General features: G+C 32.8%; 1 non-coding gene across 1 annotated transcript; it reads right to left on the reverse strand.

The window, feature by feature from the left end:
- Nucleotides 1–803: 803 nt before the first annotated feature.
- On the reverse strand, nt 804–875 carry TRNAP-UGG (transfer RNA proline (anticodon UGG)). Its single transcript has one exon. It is a non-coding gene; the product is annotated as a tRNA-Pro (tRNA).
- Between the last annotated feature and the right edge of the window lie 13,529 nt (nt 876–14,404).

The following is a 14,404-nucleotide window of genomic DNA, read 5'->3' on the forward strand; positions in this document are numbered from 1 at the left end:
ATTCACACTTTGAACCACATAAATTTGTTATGATTATGTAATAAATCATGGTAAGTAATTAATTATGATTAAATAATAACAATATCGTATGTAAAGATGTGAATGATATATTTATTGCTTTGATGTGAATACCAGAAACATACACGTTTTTAGCCTATGCTTTTTTAACTAGATTTCATCTTTGAGGTCGACTATTAGTTAAGAAAATTGGTGGGCTTTGGTCCTAGTCGAGTAGCCATACTTTTTCGGTGTAGTCTTCCTTTCCTATTACCAACACATATATGCTGGAATTCTTTACTGATTTTCATGTAGTGGTTAAAGAGACGATTTCAGCACCAATGGAGTAAAAACACAAAAACTATCTAGCGAGCAAAACTGTAGAGAAATTAAGGGAGGTCATACAAAAGATAGAACTATAGAATGAAAAAGAAGCTCATTAAATAAAACTTTCTCCTTGTTCTATAGTTGTACAATTTAAAGAAATTATGCCACAATTTTTTTAGCTTTAATCTTGTGTTTTTCATTACCCAATTTATTAAAATTTTAGACGAGTTGAATCTTTGTTAATAAAATTATTTTGTCGGGGGTGGTTTTTAGAGAGGTATAATGGAGCTTGAAACATGATGAATGTAAATGGCAGATGATAGAGAACTCCATTGTTACAGTTTAGAATATATTTTTCATGACTAGTGTTACATTTAATTTATTTCAAAATCCTATTAATTTCTTTAACAAAATACGTCTAAGACAAAATAGTTTGACTACAGAAGAAAAAAGAAAGTTGCCAAAAAAGATAATTAATGGGGGCATTCCGAGAATCGAACTCGGGACCTCTCGCACCCAAAGCGAGAATCATACCACTAGACCAAATGCCCTGCTTATTGTTCAGTTAATTCTCATATTATAATGTTATTCTAAGGTCCCGACAGTAATTAGTACGACTATTTTAGCTAATGCGAAAGTTTCTTCTGAATTCAGGACCAAGGTGCAAAATCATTAGAGTAGGTATATATGTTTTTGTTCTCTCCAGTTATTGTTTTGAAACCGTCCTCTTGCTGTCACTATGAACTTCCAACTTGAAATGTAGCAACCTCCTTAATAACAGAATTTACGGTAAAATTAAGGAATTGATGCATTAAGCTAAGCTAGCTAAGTATTCTTTACAACCCTTAAATTTTGAGAGGGCAAGAACGCCATAACTTCTATTAAGCTCATATTATGAGTATTTATAGTTTTAACGATATTAATCATTCTTTCATGATAAGGGGTCATGAAAGTGATGCAGCCGATCAGCAAAGTCAACTCTGCAGAAGGTGAACCTTTTTCAGCTTAATTAATTAACTAGTATTAGTACCCCGCGCGGTTCCTCGGACACTAATCATGTCAAATATTTAAATTATTTGGATTATATGTAAATAATCTTAAAATTTACACTTTCTTCGTAAATATTAATAATTATTGGATATTAACTACATGAAAAAAATTAACCATTTCTTCTATTTTTCTTTTTTGATATCATTCTTGCCGGTGTCATTGGATCCTAAAAATAGTCAGGAAGCAAAATAATAAGTCATATTTATGGCAAAACAATCAAATGTTGAGACAATGAGTGACTTTTTGGATAAGACTTAACTCTTTTACTACTACTTGAACTCTTATTTGGTGTGTTGATATCTCTTAAAAAATATTTCTTTCTCAAATTCCAGTTTCTAAAACATTATTTCTCAATAATAATTATTTTTATAATAATGTAATTGAAAATATTATTCTTAATTCAAACCATTTTAGTTAGCTATCTAAAAATATAAAAATTTCTTTAGCTAGTGATTTTTTTTTTACTCCATTTTGATATTTGACACTAACCATGTTAAATATCTGAGTTATTTGAATTATATGTAAATAACTTTAACATTTAAACCTTCTAAATAATTATAGATAATCGACATATATTAATTAAAACACTACATGAAAAAAGACTAATATTTTCTCAATTCTCATAGTGATAATTTTATTTTTGCACTATTCTCATAGGTGTCATTGGAACCTAAAAATAGCCACAAAGTGAAATAGTAACTCATATTTATGGCAAAGCACAAAGGTTGACACGATATAAAAGATTCTTTGATTACGACATGACTCTTATACTACGACTTGAACTCTTATTTTGTATGATTTTATTTTTCAAAAAATATTTCTATTTTGAAATTTCAATTTCTAAAATATTATAATATATATATATATATATATATATATATATATATATATATATATATATATATATTATAATAACGATTATCTTTATAATGATGCAAGTGAAGATATTATCCTTAATTTAAAATTCACTTTTATCGGCTATCTAAAAATTTAAATGATTCTTTGGCCGGATTTATTTCAGTATAACTCCACTTTAAGTTTATCGATATCTCTAGCCCCAGAATTTAAATTTTTAATACCCTATATATACAAAAAATTTGTTCTTTGAATCATTAGATGTTAAATTAGTTGATTATTATTATAAAACATTGCATATATTGTCTTAAAATTATCAAGTAGTTTATTTTTCGACACCATACTTGATTTAACCTCAATGCAAACTACTCAAATTGCATTCTAATTCAAATTCGAATATCATATCAGTTTGTTGGTAATAGTGATTTTTTAAAAACGACAAATAATGTAAATTAAAAAAAAAATATTCGAAGATATCCTTATCTTATAATCTATATATTTGAGTTGAAAAAAAAATATTTGAAATCGGTGAGATTAACTTTCAAATTTTTTATACTCAACAAAGGAAACATAAGAAAAAATGTGTTGTCATCTTTTATTTCTCGTTTTTAGATCTTTCTAACATTTTTTTTCAATATTTATTTTCTTTTATCTTATTTTTTATGTCATTATTTCTTTTGTTATAAAAAATTATTTTTTTCACTATAAAAGGATGCGTTTTAATAAATATTGTCTACATATGAACTTTAATAATATTTTTAGTCTTTGGTTGAAATTATTTCATGTTTTTCTTTTGCCTTTATCTAATCAGCCTAAATCGGTGCTCACTCGACCACTTAAATTAAAAAATTAAATGATGTATAATTTATATATAATTCATATATAATATGTGTATAATCGTGTGTTGTCGGTATATCATCTATTTATATTAGCTATAAAAAGTAAATAATAAATATGGACGGATATTATGTAAATATTTCATAAGATTTCGATATTTTGAGTTTATCCATGATATAACTTCTATTATAATAATTTTAAAACTCTCTACTAATGTTAAAAAATATCTTATCTTTTTAATATCTTTAAATTAAAAAAATTAAAGATTTTTTTCGAAATAATTTGTTTACATTTTTATAAAAATATATTTCACTTCATACCAAATTTTTATATATATACTCTTTGTTACACTTAAAAGTCGCTATAGAAACTATCAATTAGAAACCAATTTATCTCTTGTTGAGTTTGAAAAAAAAACCTTTCACATAATCTAATGATTCAAAACTAATATTCTTCAACGAAACAAATATTATACCCTTGCAATATTGGCTTGACTACAGCTAAATGAAGGGGTTTCAGCTTATACCCTTCAATTCCTTGAATGTGCCAAATTGAAATTAATGATAGCAATTGTATAGCCAAAGTTTTGTTATTTGTTTGATGTCCATTTATGCAAATTGACTCTTCAAACAAATATTCTTCAAGAAGAAAAAAGAAACAACTTTTTTTTAATATTGACTGATTTTGTGATGTTTCTTTCTCCAACATGTATGTTTACTTTATTATATATGTAAGTAAACTTTTATTTTGTTTTGTAAACTCTTTTTTGTTCTTTAGATAAACATAGACGTGTACCCTATATATTACATTTATTTTAAAAGAATTTCATTTTATTCAAATATGGCTACAGTGTTTCAAAGAACTATACTTATAGGATTTTAAATGTGAAAGAATTTATAGTTATATGGAGTAGTTTTTTTTTTTGCTAGAGGCGAAGTAGTATATAAATAATTATAAAAAATAACAAAAGTTTCTAACATGATTGCATATGATCATTAACCGAATTAAGTATGATAACATGATAAAAAAGATAAATTTTGTTTTTAATTTAAATTCGAATTTTATAACTTTATCTATAAATTCAAAATTATCTTTTAATTTAAATTCCGTATATATATATATATATATATATATATATATTAACTCCAACTACTCAGAGATCATTTGACAAGGTCGAGCCTTGATAGGAATATTATCCTTGGAAAAGTCTTCTTCATATGGAAGACTTATAATATGCTTTTTCCTACTCCAAAATTGATTCGGATGGTCACCGCAAATAGAAGTAGAAAATTGGTTTTTGAGAAAATTGATTTTTTCTGCTAACTTAGAATTTTTTAAATCCTGTCCAATTGTAATGGAACAAATTTCATATATTATATTTGTATTTAAATAAAATAGTCAAATATAGAATAAAGTTACCATATACTATTGACATTTATTAGCTTGCCACTTGGCTTAACCATAATGTCAATTATATATGGTAACTTTATTGCTTTAATATATATATATATATATATAGATTTTCTGATCACATGCACTGCAAGATTGTTGCTTATGTCAGGTGCAAGCAAGTTAATTACTCCTGAAAATAAAAAGGCAGTACCTTCGCCTCCAGTGGCGGAGCCAAGATTTTAACTAAGGAGAGTCAAAATATAAATAAGTAAGCACACAAAGAAATCAAGGGGAGTCAACGTATCGTATATACACATAAAAGTAAGAATTTAATGTATTTAAACAATGTAATTTTCCGACGAAGGGTGTCAATTGACTTCCCTTGCCAAAGTGTGGCTCGCCTCTAGAGTGTTTTTGACTATTTGACAATTATATAGTCAAAATCCTTAGCATCACACTTAATAAACCTTGCGTTAAAATTGGCATTCAAAAAGAGATCCACCAATCCCTTCCAAAATCATTTAACAACTTAAAAGAAATGGAGCATAATATACACAATATGAAGTAATGAATACTCGACTGGAAGTAAAATCTTAGTAATGGAGCTACGTACACAGACAAGGCCCAATGCTATTAGAACCAACCAAATCTTGACTTGGCCCAAACCTGCATCTCCTTTTTCATGGGGTTTTCCATCTATACCATGTTTTGGGGTCACAATTGAACCTATACCCACTTTGCAAAAAAATTTGTAAGTGTACCCACTTTACGATCAACTTCAGACTTATCGGGTCTAAAGTTAAAAAGAATTAGTCTGAAGTGAAAAAATTGCATTTCAAATGCACTTAAGGCCAAATAGGTCTGAAGTGCAACCAAAAGTTTCCTGCACTTAAGACTAATAAGTCCGAAGTGAAAAATTGTACTTCAGATGCACTTAAGGCCAATAAGTTTGAAGTGAAAAATTGCACTTCAGATGCACTTAAGGCCAAAAGGTCTGAAGTGCAACCAAGTTTTTATGCACTTAAGGCCAAATAGGACTGAAGTGCAAATTGCCCATAAATAAAATTTGTTCTTCGAATTATAACAATAATATACGATTTAATACCTAAATCTACTCCAGATGAGCTCAAATTTGAAACTTAACCTCCAAATATCATCAGGAACAAACCCCAATCAATTTGTCCAAACAGCAATAAATCTAATGAACTCATTTTGCCAAGAAGAAGAAGAAGAAGAAGAAACCTTAAACAATAGTAAAAAAATAAAGCGTCATAATAGCTCGCCATTGTAAAACAACTTAAACTACATTAAAATATGTGCACAACTACCATATAAAATTAGACCATTACTCAAATGGTCACTCAACTATCCCAAATTATCTCTTAAAGTCACTTTTCTTTCGTTTGTAACAACAAAGTCACTGAACTATGCCTATTGCACACAGAAGGTCATTCAACTAGATTTTCAAATTTTGGATTGCCAAATACCTATTTTACCCTCTAAATTATAAACATTTATCTTCTTTTTATTTTTTAAAACTTTTTGATATTAGAATTTTTCCTTTTTTAATTTAAATTATGGACTTACCTATAGAATAAATAAATATTATTTATAAATTAAAAAAAATAATTTAATCATATATAATGTTGGAATAGAAAAATAATGAGCATAATAAAAAATTAATTAGAATAATTTGTTAGTAACAATAATTTTAATATTAACAACAAAAATTCAAAAATTTATTTACACAATTCAGAATGAAAGAAAATAAAGGTTGTAAAATAAGTAATATAAAAATAATTATTTAAATAAAGGTATTTTTATAATATACATTATATATTTTTGAAAATTATTCTCAGTTTTATTATATATATTCCATGCATGACTTAACATAGTATATTTTACCCTATACAGATAGTCACTCCGCTTTTCGGCGACATAACTTTGTGTCGTCGGAAAGTTGGTCGAACTGCTTTCCGATGACATAACTTTGTATTGTCGGAAAGTTGGTAGAAACATAATAATATATTTGAGCATAATTTTCAAGAATATATAATGTATATTATAAAAATACCTTTATTTAAATAATTATTTTTATATTACGTGCATAGAATATATATTTTACAACCTTTATTTTCTTTCATTCTAGATTGTGTAAATAAATTCTTGAATTTTTATTGTTAACATTAAAAAGTATACAAAAAATAAAAAGAAGATAAATGTTTATAATTTAGAGGGTAAAATAGGTATTTGGCAACTCAAAATTAGGAAAATCTAGTTGAGTGATCTTCTGAGTGCAATAGGCATAGTTCAGTGACTTTATTGTTACAAATGAAAGAAAAGTGACTTTAGGAGACTATTTGGGATAGTTGAGTGATCATATAAGTAATTGCTCTATAAAATCATTGTAAGAAGAAGAAGAAGAAGAAGAAGAAGAAGAAGAAGGAGGAGGAGGAGGAGGAGGAGGGGGAGGAGGAGAAGAAGAAGAAGAAGTAGAAGAAGAAAACGAAGGAGGAGAAAGAGATCTAAATTTGTTTAAAAAGTGGGTACAAATTAAAACTTTTTGAAAAGTAGGTAGAGGTTAAATGGGGGCGACCCAATATAACGCCCCGTGCAATTTTTACCTTTTTCATTATCCAATCGATCGGTTTGAAAATAAATATGAACTGAAGTACTCCCAAAAAATTGACATGCATGTTAGGATATCACATTATAGGACATAACCGTATATATGGTTATTTCAAAATGTAGGTTACAGTTTCAAATTCATATTTGCGATATAGGTTTCTCATTTCTTTAGAGTGTATTATCTCTTCTTCATAGCTCCTATTTAAACTATACGTATGTGTATAGTAGCGAAGCCTAGAATTTCGTTAGGGGTGTTTAAACTTGAAAGAAGTAAAAAAAAATTCGATAAGGGTGTTCCATATATATTATGTACCTTAAACCTGATATTTTACCTATATGCGCAGTATAATTTTCCGATAAAGAGTGGTCAATTGACCACCCTAATCAAAGTGTGGCTTCGCCCCTGTATGAGTATCGCAAGGAAATCAATCTACCGAGAATAACATTATATTTAAGTCTTTCGCTACAAACAATTACTTCCTCCATGTCAATTTATGTGGTGTGATTTGACTGTTTTAAGAAAGAAAGATTTTGGAACTTGTAATATGAGATTTTTTGTGGAAATAAAATCATGTCATTAAAAATTAAATTAATATAAATTTAAGTTAAATTATTTTTAAATATAAAGATATTTCATTCCTTTTCGAGCATACTAAATTATACAGAAAAAAAATCATATAAAATGGAAGGTATAGAGTATAATTTTATCAAGAAACTATTCAGGCTTTAGTTACTTCACGCATAAAAGAAGCTTTGTTTCTTTTAGTTAGGAGCGAAAAGTAGGATTATGTGCTATATTGACAATTATTACAAAGGCATCTAAATTATGACGAAATACTGAGATATTGAGGTTGCAGCCTACGTACTCGTTGCAGTTCCACACTAAACCACACAAGTGCAGACTTAGCCTTCTGCATATTTCTAATCTAGTCTACAAAGTAGAAATGGTAGCCAAAAAGAAAAAGATAAAGTAATATGTACTAGTATGAAATTGCAAGCTGCATGCATATGTGCCGATATGGCCAGCGTTAAATCATATCCTGCTAGCGTTGACATCTTGACTCAATTTCTTGAGTTTTGTTGAATCAACTTAATCAGTTTAATTTGTGATTAGACTTTGTGTTTAAAGGGAACTAAATGATGAGCCAACTTGAATTACTTCAAAAGATAGAATGGTTCAACGATAAGGAAAACGAAAAGAAGCTAAGTTAGTGGGAGTAATGTGGAGCCATAATTAGCATCGTACGTGACGAAAGGTGGTGGACAAGGGAAGCTATATATCGCGAGTCTTCCTCTATATAAATGCCAATTTAGAAGCTAGCAGACCATTTGTCTTCAACTTTTTGCTGTAGCTTTGCAGTAAGAAGAAGCAGATGCGAAAGTTTTAGCAATGTGATGAACCTTTTTTCTCATTTGGAAACTAAATGGTCTGACTCCATGCATTATTGCGAAAAAGACACTTGGATTGCTAGATCAGATCAGACCAACTTTATTTGTTACCAATATTTGCACTATTCTCCACCTTATATAATTGATGGAAAAAAGCATGCATTGCGTTCAAAAAGGCTGTGAAATTAATAATGATGCAATTGGAAATCAATGAATGGAAAGAAGCTAGTTCTGTTCTATTCAACATTCTTTCTCCTCAGTCAAATCAACTCTTCTTTTGCTTCTTCTATTTTCTTTTACTTTTCTGATTGTGTATAGGCACTGGATTTAAGGGGCTCGGGTGGTGGTCGTGGTGGTGGGCAGGGTGGAAAGGGGGCTGGGAATTACATTTTGTGTACGGCCGTGCATAATTTGGTAAATACCGAATTACCGTGCCGAAACAGAAAATTTTGGTATTTGGTATACGATATTTTGGTATTTAATATGGTATTTGGTTTAAATTTTAAAAAAAACTGGTATTAGGTATGGTATTTGATATTTTAAAATAAAATATCGAAATACCGATATCGTACCGAAATATATATATATATATTACACAAAACACATATTATCAATTATAACATAAATATAAAAAATCTAAAATTTTACTTTCCTTTATTCTCTAAGTTCATCAATTAACTCTAAACAAGTAACAAAACATTTCTAATGATCAACTATTCTTTTATGTACAATTTTCTCTATTAGGGTCGATATTTGCTAGTTTTGGACAAAAAATTTGTCAACAAAACATTTCCAATTTTGTATTTTTGAGTACTTTAATTAAAAATATTAGAGTTTATGTCTCTATGCACTAGTTAGTATTCAAACTGAATAAACCGAAGTTACCGAACTGAATAAATCAAAACTGAAAAGAGAAAAACCGAACCATACCGAATTTAATTAGGTACGGTATTGATATAGGATTTTAAGAAACCGAATATCAAAAATACCGAACCGAAATGTCTAAATATCGTATCGTACCGACCGACGAACACCCCTAATTTTGTGTCAATTATAGAATTTAAGAAATTTTAGTTTAAGAATAGTACATGCTAACTTTGTTATTAAATGGAACTGAATGTAAACTCATAATTAGTAGAAGCGCTAATAACTTTTTCTATAAATGTTTACCCATAAAACGGTATTGTTAAATTTGTTACTTGATTTGTAGACAAGTAAACTAATTTGATCCAAAATGATAAATAAACTAGATTACAAATAAGACTTAGCACTAAAATCAAAGGAAATGGCAGGCTTGCAGGCTCCAGGAGCGGTGCTTCTGAGGACAGAAGTAAGAGCAATATCCAACAAAAGTTGTATTATTTAGCTTGAGAATAAGGTGTAACATAAGTTTTGCCAGAGATTTTGTATCCTTACAATGATTATTGAAGCTACTATTTATAGTTATACCTAGGAAACAAGATCATATGATCAAACCCTCTTAAATGATAATAAAGGGGAACATTGATGAATATGTAACGGTAGGATATGAATGCCTAAATTCTCTGTTACGGTTGTCTATTTAATACTAGGGAATATTCTTCATTAAATTCCATCTGTTGACAAACATTCAACCCGCTCACGTTGATCATGTTTCCTTCGGGGTTTATTCGGTGCCAACTATAGCTGTTGTTCCCAGTCTTGGTTCTCACTTGATTTCTCTTTCATCTGTCTCCGGTTCCACGTGTCGTCCTATCATTCGATCATTTAATATAACCTAATTTTACCTTGTACAGATAGTCCCCCTACTTTTCGCTAACACATCTTTGTGTCATTGGGAATTTGGTGAAGATTCTTTCTTTGTGAAAATCTTTCTGAAGCCTTATGAACAGTCTTTAACGCTTGATCTGTTCGCATTTAATAGCCGGAACATGTATTGCCCTACGATTCAGTAATATTTTCGTCGGTTCTCGAGGTATTCATGGCCATGATTTCTGTAATCTATATCTTTACTTATACTCATCATTTTACCTCTTCCACTATCCAATGCCTTCATAAGTTCATTATCTCCTTTGCACTTAACCTTCTTCTGCTTTGATATCTTTCCTTTGCTCTTAACCCATAAACTCTTTATTGTCATGGCCTCTTTTACTGAGTCCTCTAAAATCTCTGGTCTTCTTTTCGGTGGAGGCCCGAAGAAAAGCAACGATAAAGTGGTTGATGTTAATATTGATCCTCCTACGGTGAGTACCATCATACCCAAACACTTGAGCATTGTTAACAACTTTCAAGAGAAGTTCCCTTCTACGAATCTTCGAACTTGGCCTGCTAGTAGGCATCCCTCTTCTATTCGTCCTTCCAGTATTCCTACTGTGAAGGATGATTGTGACTACCATGACGTAAACATCATTGCTCCAGACCTGGTAGAGCGGATTAGCTTTACCAAGAAAGATTTTACGTATGTCTATACGTACCCCATAACTTTGTGTTCGTTTTTTAGCGGGGGCTTGACCCCGTGATCTTGGAGTTTTGCCATCGGTACCATGTCTGCTTCGCACAAGTAGGCCCTTCTATATGGCGAACGGTAGCTTTTCTGCGCCGACTAGGCACGGAGATGGGGAAACTCTAACCTTGGAACATATGATAAATCTCAACTCTCCCAAACTCTTCTGTGGGGGAGTAATAAATTTCAATAAATGCAGCCACCATGCTCTACTTACCAGCATGGATGATGACAATAATTGTGGGTGGATGGAGAGAGGTTTCGTCATTGCTACAAGGGATATCATCCTGGCCACAACTCCATCTTTTCCCGAATCATGTAGTCGTTCAAATAAGTTTGTAATCTATCTCTTTCTCCAAAAAATGTTGTTCATTGTCATTGCTAACCCTTTTGATTTGTTATTTCAGCGTGACCTCGAGTCTGTCTTCGGTGTAGGTGCTTCCTCTTGGAGTCTCCAGCTAGAGAACAAGTAACCAAAAAGGTGGCATTCTTCCTCGGCTGGGGAAAAAAATAAGAAAATAAGAAGGCCACGCCTGAGCCGGCCGCAGCCACTGTGGTCATTGACGATGATGGGGAAGCTAGTGATGGAGAGGCTTCCCTTCAAAGGAGACAAAGATCTTCATCAGCTTAACAAAATGCTCAATCTTGAGGCTTAGAACCCCAACCGAGGGCGAGGACTGAGCGCTCTGGGAGAAATGGAGTTAGTAACCTTCTAGTCCCAATTGCTACTTCCGATCCTGTGAGGTAGGAAACTGGGCCTGTTCTGCCTTTGGTTGATAAGCAACCAATAATCAGCATTGCCTTCATCGCAACTGCTTCTCAACATACAACACCATCAGCTTCATCCCCCTCCATACTAGTTGTGGCTTAATCACCAGCAACTACTGCATCTTCTCCACCGGCCGTAGATGCACAAGAAGGGGATGTCTCTCCTCCCCAGTCCCCTGACCACGAGAATTTAGTGCACAACTATTCGCCCCTTTCTCTAGATCCCTAAGGGAGGAGAAATGCCACTCTCTCGATTTCGAGGGAGTGCCATATACTGTCTAGGCCGGTGGAGCTTGCCAATTATTTGCAGCCACTGACTTCATAGAAAGATAAGAAGAAGATACATTCCCTCTTCGGGAAGTGTATGTTGAATAAAGCCATGCACAACACGACAACGGTAACGTACTTGTTCACTTATTGTTTATTTTTTGCTTATAAGTTATAATGGGTTTTCTAACTCTGGTATACATTTGCAAGCCAACTTCCTTGCTTCCTAAGGTCTTCATAGATTGATCCTTGATAAAGAAGGACTAATGTCTGAGTGGGATCAACTGTTGGCTGAGAGGAATCAACTTGTTGCGCGTCTCCCAGTGCTAGAGGCAAAGGCTACTGAAGCGGCTGAGCTTGAGGCCCCATTGCAGAAAAGTGAGCAGGAGGCAATGGCTCACAGTAAAGAAGCCACTCAGTTACATGGACATCTTCAAGATGCTAAGTCTAGGTCGGCTGAGTCTCAAGACACTGCTCTTGCTGCTACCGAGTGCGAGTCTGCCTCCATTGAACGGGCAAAGAATTTGGAGGCAGCCTAGAACTCTAAAGTCGAAAAGGTTGTTGCTGCCGAGGAGAAGCGGGCTCGGATGGAATAAAGGTATAAGAAGATCATGGATCAAAACAAGGTTCATATATCTACAATCCGTGATCTTGATCTTAGCCTTGGTGCCACACGATTCGAGTGGGATGGCGTTTTGGCAGAGGTTGACAGACTTAAGGCAAAGCTCCAACACCAAGGGGATTCGCTCATCTTTGAAAAGATGTACTTTATGTACCATATGAGGAGGAAAACCTTAGAGGAGTCCAAATCGAACGTTATTGATATTGATGATGAGATCACCAAGGCCCGAGCACTGGAGTTAACTGCTCGAAAATGTCTCCTATCTCAACCTGATGCAATTGACTCTTCTAGTACCGGGTCTGAGTATTCGAGGACCGAGGAGGAACTTGAAGAGTGATGACGAAGGCCAAGATCCTACATCGGTGATAGATCTGCCTACTTCTCCCGGGAGGCGTAGATGCCTCTCTTCCCTCGAGTTCCGGTGGCGATGAAGTTTAGATTTTTTTTCCTTTTTTCTTTTATTATTTTCCCTTTGTATCTTTGCATTTATGCTGTTTGGCATGCTTGAAAAATAAAGAAGACTTTTTGTTTAAGTATTACACAAAGTTCATTCTTTTTTGTGTCGAATTAAATAAGGCTTCGGGTATATCTCCTTCTGATAGCCTTTAGGTTCTGGGCATACACTCTTCCGGAACCAACCATTTACTATGAGGGTTTCATAAGAGAAAGCCCTTTTATGTTTACGGTGCTCTTGAAGAGGATATATCCTGTTCATTCTGGCACTAGTATTCGAAGTTTTTAGTTAACTTTCAAATGATAAAATCAATTCATCGTTTGGACAAGAAACAAGATAAAAATAAAAGGACTTCGTTTTATTCCTTCTATCTTTAAAAGCACATAAACATTCATTTGCTGAAAAAAGAAATTGCCAATACATGTGGCTAACTTGTTCAACTTATTTCTATAGAGCTGGCCATGAGTCCCCAGTCCCAATGAGACAGTATTATTCTTGGTTCTCATAGTCCCGATTTTTATGGCAATCATGTTGTCGTATTCTCATACTATTCCCCCTAGTGTTCGAATGTGAAGTATGCGAATTGGAACATTGGAAGTCTTTCTCCGCTAGGTAAAGAACTTATGAACGGTTGAATAGCCTTTGATTCGATGGCAAGTTTTACTTCCCATTAGGAATTTGCCATCGAGCCAAAGACTATTTAACCATCCCATAGTGATCTCTTATTTCAATGCCTTATCATTTTAAGGTCTTAGCTTTGCTGATGACGTTTCCTTCTTAGTATGCTTTCCGTTTCTGCCTCGTTAAAAACCTTGCCAGAAAAACCTTATTGGGACAAAAACTGGTCGAAAGGAAAAAAAGTGCAACGCATACTTTTAATATAAGCAGGATCCATCAACAATAGTACCTTTTGAGGTGAGTCACGTTCCAGTTGCTAGGCAATTTGACTCCATCTTGATTCTCCAACTCGTATGAACCTTTACCGGTGACAGCTGAAACCCAATAGGGGCCTTCCCACGTTAGACCCAGCTTCCTGGTGTTGATTTCTCGAGTGTTCTGAGTCACTTTCCTCAAAACCAAGTCTCCTACTTTAAAGTAGCGGAGATTGGCCTTCCGATTATAGTATCTTTCCATCCTTTGTTTCTGAGCCACCATCCTCACATGTTCCAAAGCCATGTATTCATCGAGTAGTTGTAACTTTACTAGCAATGCCTCATTATTTGCTTTTTCGCCAGCTGGGAAAAGCCGTAATGTTGGTTCTCCTTCTTCCACAGGGATCAGAGCCTCTGAGCCGTATGCGAGAGAGAAAGGTGTCTCTCCCATGCTTGATTTTGCT

The sequence above is a fragment of the Nicotiana tabacum genome, chromosome 8, assembly GCF_000715075.1.
Source record: "Nicotiana tabacum cultivar K326 chromosome 8, ASM71507v2, whole genome shotgun sequence".
In the NCBI taxonomy this organism is placed as follows: Eukaryota; Viridiplantae; Streptophyta; class Magnoliopsida; order Solanales; family Solanaceae; genus Nicotiana; species Nicotiana tabacum.